The sequence below is a fragment of the Pan paniscus genome, chromosome 1 (assembly GCF_029289425.2).
Source record: "Pan paniscus chromosome 1, NHGRI_mPanPan1-v2.0_pri, whole genome shotgun sequence".
Lineage (NCBI taxonomy): Eukaryota > Metazoa > Chordata > Mammalia > Primates > Hominidae > Pan > Pan paniscus.
The window spans coordinates 214,129,484-214,138,490 of record NC_073249.2 but is presented as its reverse complement, the minus strand read 5'-3'; the positions used below and the strand labels follow the sequence as shown (position 1 = coordinate 214,138,490).

At 41.7% G+C, this 9,007-nt stretch overlaps 1 pseudogene; it reads left to right on the top strand.

The window, feature by feature from the left end:
- Nucleotides 1-4,476: 4,476 nt before the first annotated feature.
- Nucleotides 4,477-7,491, top strand: LOC134728948 (endogenous retrovirus group K member 6 Env polyprotein-like; annotated as a pseudogene).
- The last annotated feature ends 1,516 nt before the right edge of the window (nt 7,492-9,007 follow it).

Sequence of the window (9,007 nt, the reverse complement as noted above, 5' to 3'; positions counted from 1 at the left end):
TGCGCTCAGAGGAACTCAGGGTAACAATGGGACAAACTGAAAGTAAATATGCCTCTTATCTCAGCTTCATTAAAATTCTTCTAAGAAGATGGGGAGTTAGAGCTTCTACAGAAAATCTAATTATGTTATTTCAAACAATAGAACAATTCTGCCCATGGTTTCCAAAACAGGGAACTTTAGATCTAAAAGATTGGGGGAAAATTGGCAAAGAATTAAAACAAGCAAGTAGGGAAGGTAAAATCATCCCACTTACAGTATGGAATGATTGGCCCATTATTAAAGCAACTTTAGAACCGTTTCAGATAGAAAAGGACAGCCTTTCAATTTCTGATGCCCCTGAAAGCTGTGTAGTAGATTGTGAAGAAGAGGCAGAGACAAAATCCCGGAAATTAATGGAAAGTTCACATTGTAAAAATGTGGCAGAGTCTGTAATGGCTCAGTCAACGCAAAATGTTGACTACAATCAGTTACAGGAGGTAGTATATCCTGAATCATCAAAACTGGTGGAAGGAGGTCCAGAATTATTGGGGCTACTAGAGCCTAAACCACCATGGCCATCAACTCCTCCTCCAGTGGTTCAGATGCCTGTAACATTACAACCTCAAATGCAGGTTAGACAAGTGCAAACCCCAAGAGAATATCAAGTAGAAAAGGATAGAGTCTCTATCCCAGCAATGCCAATTCAGATACAGTATCCACAATATCAGCTGGTAGAAAATAAGACCCAACCACCGGTAGTTTATCAATACTGGCCGCCAGCTGAGCTTCAGTATGGGCCGTCTCCGGAGGTTCAATACAGACCTCAAGCGGTGTGTCCCGTGCCACATAGCACGGCACCTCACCAGCAACCCAGTGGTGTTTAATCCTACATCACCACCTAGTGGACAAGGTAGTACACTGCATGAAATCATTGATAAAGCCAGAAAACAGGGAGATCTTGAGGCATGGCAGTTCCTTGTAATTTTACAACCAATACCAGCTGGGAAAGGGGGGCAAGCTGGAGCGTCTGTCCAAACTGAGGCTAGATATGAATCTTTCACCATGAAAATGTTAAAAGATATGAAGGAAGGAGTTAAACAATATGGACCCAACTCCCCTTATATGAGAACTTTATTAGATTCCATTGCTCATGGAAATAGACTTATTCCCCGTGATTGGGAAATGTTGGCTAAATCTTCCCTTTCACCCTCTCAGTTCCTACAATTTAAAACCTGGTGGATTGATGGAGTACAAGAACAGGCATGAAAAAATCAGGCTATTTATCCCGCTGTTAATATAGATGCAGATCAACTGCTAGGAACAGGTCCAAATTGGAGCACAATTGGCCAACAATCAGTAATGCAGAATGAGGGTATTGAACATCTAAGGGCTCTTTGCCTCAGGGACTGGGAAAAAATTCAGGACCCAGGCACCTGGGTGCCCCACGCACCGCTTGCGCAGGCATCGCTTGCCCAGGCACTGCTTGCCCTTCTTCTAATTCAATTAGACAAGGCTGCAAAGAGCCATATCCGGACTTCGTGGCAAGGTTGCAAGATGCCTCTGAAAAATCTGTTTCGGATGATAATGCCCAAAAAGTTATTGTAGAAATAATGGCTTATCAAAAGTCAAATCCAGAATTTCAACCAGCCATAAAGCCATTAGAAGGAAAAGGTCCAGCAGGAGTTGATGTAATTACAGAATATGTGAAAGCTTGTGATGGGATTGGAGGAGCTATGCGTAAGGCAATGCTAATGGCTGAAGCAATGACCGGAGTCACTTTAGGAGGATAGTTAGAGCATTTGGGGGGAAATGTTATAATTGTGGTCAAATCGGTCATCTAAAAAAGAACTGCCCAGTCTTAAATAAACAGAGTAAAAATAAAGAGCCACCTGGCCTGTGTCCAAGACATGGAAAAGGAAAACATTGGGCTAATCAATGTCGTTCTAAATATGATAAAAATGGGCAACTATTGTCAGAAAAAGGGGTGAGGGGCCAGCCTCAGTCCCAACAACAAACTGGGGCATTCCCGATTCAGCCGTTTGTTCTTCAGGGTTTTCAGGGACAGCAACCCCCACAGCAAATACCACCACTTCAGAGAATCAGCCAATTACAACAATACAACAGCTGTCCCCCGCCACAGCAGGCAGCACAGCAGTAGATTTATGTTCCACTCAAAAGGTTTCTTTACTCCCTGGAGAGACCCTGCAAAAGATTCCTACAGGGGTATATGGCCCACTGCCAGGAGGGACAGTAGGCCTCATTTTAGGGAGATGAAGTCTAAATTTGAAGGGAGTCCAAATTCATACTGGGGTAATTGATTCAGATTATAAAGGGGAAATTCAGTTAGTGATCAGCTCCACTGTTCCCTGGAGTGCCAATCCAGGTAATAGAATTGCTCAATTATTGCTTTTGCCTTATATTAAAATTGGGAAAACAAAACGGAAAGGACAGGAGGGTTTGGAAGTACCAACTCTGCCAGAAAAGCCACTCAATGGGCTCGTCAGGTCTCAGAGAATAGAACTGTGTGTACAGTCACTATTCAGGGAAAGCAGTTTATAGGATTAGTGGATACCGATGCTGATGTTTCCATTATCGCCTTAAATCAATGGCCAAAAAATTGGCCTAAACAAAAGCCTGTTACAGGACTTGTCGGTGTGGGCAGCGCCTCAAAAGTGTATCAAAGCACCATGATTTTACGTTGTCTAGGACCTGATAATCAAGAAAGAACAGTTCAACCTATGATTACTTCTATTCCAATTAATTTATGGGGCCAAGACTTGTTACAACAATGACATGCAGAGATTACTATCCCAGCCTCCTTATACAGCCCCACGAGTCAAAAATCATGACTAAAATGGGATGTCTCCCTGGCAAAGGACTAGGGAAAAATGGAGATGGCATTAAAATCCCAACTGAGGCTGAGGGAAATCAAGAAAGAAAAGGAATAGGATATCCTTTTTAGGAGTGGCCACTGTAGAGCCTCCAAAACCCATTCCATTAACTTGGAAAACAGAAAAACCTGTATGGGTAAATCAGTGGCTGCTACCAAAACAAAAGCTGGAGGCTTTACACTTATGGGCAAAAGAGCAATTAGCAAAGGGACTTATTGAGCCTTCATTTTCGCCTTGAATTCTCCTGTGTGTGTAACTCAGAAAAAATCCGGCAGATGGCGCATGTTAACCAACTTAAGAGCTGTCAATGCTGTAATTCAACCTATGAGGGCTCTCCAACCTGGGTTGCCCTCTCTGGCCATGATCCCCAAAGATTGGCCTTTAATTATAATTGATCTGAAGGATTGCTTTTTTACCATTCCTCTAGCAAAACAGGATTTTGAAAAATTTGCTTTTACTATACCAGCCATAAATAATAAAGAACCAGCCACCAGGTTTCAGTGGAAAGTGTTGCCTCAGAGAATGCTTAATAGTCCAACTATTTGTCAGATTTTTGTAGCTGAAGCTCTTCAACCAGTTAGAGACAAGTTTTCAGACTGTTATGTCTTTCATTATGTTGATGATCTTTTGTGTGCTGCAGAAACGAGAGACAGATTAATTGACTGTTACACATTTCTGCAGACAGAGGTTGCAAACGCAGGACTGACAATAGCATCTGATAAGATTCAAACCTCTACTCCTGTCCATTACTTGGGAATGCAGGTAGAGGAAAGAAAAATTAAACCACAAAAAATAGAAATAAGAAAAGACACATTAAATGACTTTCAAAAATTGCTAGGAGATATTAATTGGATTCGGCCAACTCTAGGCATCCTTACTTATGCCATGTCAAATTTGTTCTCTATCTTGAGTGGGGATCCAGAATTGAATAGTAAAAGAACATTAATTCCAGAGACAACTAAAGAAATTGAATTAATTGAAGAAAAAATTCGGTCAGCACAAGTAAATAGAATAGATCACTTCGCCCCACTCCAACTTTTGATTTTTGCTACTGCACATTCTCCACAGGTGTTATTGTTCAAAATACAGATCTTGTGGAGTGATCTTTCCTTCCTCACAGTACGATTAAGACTTTTACATTGTACTTGGATCAAATGGCTACATTAATTGGTCAGGCAAGATTACAAATAATAAAATTGTGTGGAAGTGACCCAGATAAAATCATTGTTCCTTTAAACAAGGAAGAGTTTAGACAATCCTTTATCAATTGTGCTGCATGGCAGATTGGTCTTGCTGATTTTGTGGGAATTACTGATAACCATTACCCAAAAACAAAAATCTTCCAGTTTTTAAAATTGACTACTTGAATTTTACCTAAAATTACCAGACATAAACCTTTAGAAAATGCTCTGATGGTGTTTACTGATGGTTCCAGCAATGGAAAAGTGGTTTACACCAGGCCAAAAGAACGAGTCATTGAAAAATCAGATTCTGCATATGTAGTACAGGCTACAAAGGATGTTGAGACAGCCCTAACCAAATATAGTATGGATGATCAGTTAAACAAGCCCTTTAATTTGTTACAACAAATTGTAAGAAAAAGAAATTTCCCATTTTATATTACTCATATCTGAGCACGTACTAATTTACCAAGGCCTTTAACTAAAGCAAATGAACAAGCTGACTTGCTAGCATCATCTGCATTCATAGAAGCACAAGAACTTCATGCTTTGACTCATGTAAATGCAACAGGACTAAAAAATAAATTTGATATCACATGGAAAGAGGCAAAAAATATTGTATAACATTGCACCCAGTGTCAAGTCCTACACCTGCCCACTCAGGAGGCAGGAGTTAATCCCAGAGGCCTATGTCCTAATGCATTATGGCAAATGGATGTCACACATGTACCTTCATTTGTAAAATTGTCATTTGTCCATGTGACAGTTGATACTTATTTGCATGTTGTATGGGCAACCTGCCAGACAGGAGAAAGTACTTCCCATGTTAAAAGACATTTATTATCTTGTTTTGCTGTCATGGGAGTTCCAAAAAAAAATTAAAACACATAATGGGCCAGGATACTGTAGTAAAACATTTTAAAAATTGTGAAATCAGTGAAAAATTACACATACAACAGGAATCCCCTATAATTCCCAAGGACAGGCCATAATTGAAAGAACTAATAGAACACTCAAAGCTCAATTGGTGAAACAAAAAAAGGAAAAAGACATTAAGGAGTATAACACTCCCCAGATGCAACTTAATTTAGCACTCTATACTTTAAATTTTTTAAACATTTATAGAAATCAGACCACTACTTCTGCAGAGCAACATTTTACTGGTAAAAAGAACAGCCCACATGAAGGAAAACTGATTTGGTGGAAAGACAACAAAAATAAGACAAGGGAAATAGGGAAAATGATAACATGGGGGAGAGGTTTTGCTTGTGTTTCACCAGGAGAAAATCAGCTTCCTGTTTGGATACCCACTAGACATTTAAAGTTCTACAATGAACCCATCGGAGATGCAAAGAGAAGCGCCACCACGGAGATGGAAAACCCGCAATCGAGCATCATCGACTCGCCGGGTGAACAAAATGGTGATATCAGAAGAATAGATGAAGTTGCCATCCACCAAGAAAGTGGAGCCGCTGACCTGGGCCCAATTAAAGAAGCTGACACAGTTAGCTGAAAAAAGCCTGAAGAACACAAGGGTAACACAAACTCCAGAGAACATGCTGCCTGCAGCTTTGATGATTGTATCAACGGTGGTAAGTCTCCCTGTGACTGCAGTAGCAGCTGCAGCTAATCATACTTACTGGGCCTGTGTGCCTTTCCCACCCTTAATTCAGGCAGTCACATGGATGGATAATCCTATTGAAGTATATGTTAATAATAGTGCATGGGTACCAGGCCTCACAGATGATCGTTGCCCTGCCCAACCTAAAAAAGAAGAATCGATGATAAATATTTCCACTGGGTATCATTATCCTCCTATTTGCCGAGGGAAGGCGACAGGATGTTTAACGCCTACAACCCCAAATTGGTTGGTAGAAGTACCTACTGTCAGTGCCACCAGTAGATTTACTTATCACGTAGTAAGTGGGATGTCACTCGGGCCACAGATAAAATAATTCACAGGACTCTTCTTATCAGAGATCATTAAAATTTAGGCCTAAGGGGAAGCCTTGCCCCAAGAAAATTCCCAAAGAATCAAAAGGCCCAAAAGTTTCGGTTTGGGAAGAATGTGTGGCTGATACTGCGGTGGTATTACAAAACAATGAATTTGGAACTATTATAGACCGGGCCCCTCGAGGCCAATTTTATTATAATTGTACGGGCCAGACTCTCTCATGTTCACAGCCCCCATCCATCTGGCCCATTAATCCGGCCTATGAGAGTGATTTAACTGAAAGGCTGGATCAGGTTTATAGAAAGTTACAATCACCCTATCCATGGAAATGGGGTGAAAAGCGAATTTCATCACCTCGACCAAAGTTAGTTAGTCCTGTTACTGGTCCTGAACATCCAGCATTATGAAAGCTTACTGTGGCCTCACACCACATTAGAATTTGGTCTGAAAATCAAGCTATAGGACCAAGAGATCGTAAGCCATATTATACTATTAACCTAAATTCCAATCCGACAATTCCTTTGCAAAGTTGTGTAAAACCCTCTTATATGCTAGTTGTAGGAAACATAGTTATTAAACCAGATTCCCAAACTATAACCTGTGAAAACTGTAGATTGTTTACTTGCATTGATTCGACTTTTGATTGGCAGCACCGTATTCTGCTGGTGAGGGCAAGAGAGGGCATGTGGATTCCTGTGTCCATGGACTGACAGTGGGAGGCTTCCCCATCTGTCCATATTTTAACAGAAGTATTAAAAGGAGTTCTAACTAGATCCAAAAGATTCATTTTTACTTTGATTGCAGTGATTTTGGGTCTTATTGCAGTCACAGCTACTGCTGTGGCTGCTGGAATTGCTTTACACTTCTCTGTTCAAACTGCAGAATATGTAAATAATTGGCAAAAGAATTCCTCAAAATTGTGGAACTCTCAGACCCAAATAGATCAAAAATTGGCAAACCAAATTAATGATCTTAGACAAACTGTCATTTGGATGGGAGATAGGCTCATGAGCTTGGAATATCTTTTTCAGTTACAGTGTGACTGGAATATGTCAGATTTTTGTATTAAACCCCAAGGCTATAATGAGTCTGAGCATCACTGGGACATGGTTAGATGTCATCTATAAGGAAGAGAAGATAATCTTACTTTAGATATTTCAAAATTAAAAGAACAAATTTTTGAGGCATCAAAAGCCCATTTAAATTTGGTGCCAGAAACTGAGGCAATCGTGAAAGTTGCTGATGGCCTCACAAATCTTAACCCTGTCACTTGGGTTAAAACCATCAGAAGTTCAACTATTGTAATTTCATATTAATCCTGGTATATCTGTTTTGTCTGTTGTTAGTCTACAGGTGTATCCAGCAGCTCCAAAGAGAGAGCGACCAGTGAGAACGGGCCATGATGATGATGGCGGATTTCTCAAAAAGAAAAGGGGGATATGTAGGGAAAAGAAAGAGAGATCAGACGGTTACTGTGTCTATGTAGAAAAGGAAGACATAAGAAATTTCATTTTTATCTGTACCCTGAACAATTCCTTTGCCCTGAGATGCTGTTAATTTGTAACTTTAGCCCCAACCTTGAGCTCACAGAAACATGTGTTGTATGGAATCGAGGTTTAAGGGATCTAGGGCTGTGCAGGATGTGCCTTGTTTACAAAATATTTACAGGCAGTGTGCTTGATAAAAGTCATCGCCATTCTTCATTCTCAAGTAACCAGGGGCACAATGCACTGTGGAAAGCTGCAGGGACCTCTGCCCTGGAAAGCCAGGTATTGTCCAAGGTTTCTCCCCCTGTGATAGTCTGAAATATGACCTCATGGGATGGGAAAGACCTGACCGTCCCCAAGCCCAACACCCGTGAAGGGTCTGTGCTGAGGAGGATTAGTAAAACAGGAAGGCCTCTTGCAGCTGAGATAAGAGGAAGGCCTCTGTCTCCTGCCTGCCCCTGGGAATGCAATGTCTTGGTATAAAACCCGACTGTACATTTGTTCCATTCTGAGATAGGAGAAAAACCGCCTTGTGGCAGGAGGTGGGACATGTTGGGAGCAATGCTGCTTTGTTACTCTTTACTCCATTGAGATGTTTGGGTGGAGAAAAGCATAAATCTGGCCTATGTGCACATCCAGGCATAGAACCTTCCCTTGAAATTATTTGTGACACAGATTCCTTTGCTCACATGTTTTCTTGCTGACCTTCTCCCCACTATCACCCTGTTCTCCTGCCACATTCCCCTTGATGAGATAGTGAAAACAGTAATCAATAAAAGCTGAGAGAACTCAGAGACCAGTGCCAGTGCAGGTCCTCTGTATGCTGAGTGCCGGTCCCCTGGGCCCAATTTCTTTCTCTATACTTTGTCTCTGTGTCTTATTTCTTTCCTCAGTCTCTCATCCCACCTGATGAGAAGTAACCACAGGTGTGGAGAGGCTGGCTCCACTTCAAGTGTATAGAATTCTGGTGTGACAGGTCCCATCAGGTTACTTAAGGGTGCATGTCCCCTGCCTGAACCCTGAAGGCCAGGTGGGAAGCCAAGTCTCTTGTGCCCAGCCAAGAAGCAGGTGTCCCCGAGAACCCAAACATCCCAGACAGTATCTGAGAACCTACCAAGCAGAAGAGGCTGATTGCTCAAAATCAGTGGACAAAAGAGCCAGAAAATTCACTTAAAAGCAGTTTAGAGACAGGAGGTGGCACAGATCTTTGGGGCTGTGCTGCTGCTGCCCTGGAGTGCCCTGCATGTGAATCCTAATCAACTCATTATTTGCCAAGCTGGGCTCATCTGAGTCATCCTTTGATCTCTTGGCTCCTTTCCGGTTTGGCGGGGAAAATGATACGGCCCTGGTTTTTCTCAGAGCAAGCGTGTTTTGGAATCGCACATCCTTAGAGGGCAGATAATAGTCAAGTGCCTGTGGGTGATGAGTGACTTTCCCTATGGTGAGAAACCCTACAAAAAGGGCATCCGAGTGAGGACCCTGCTCAGGACTCAGATGAGAAACCCTACACAAAGG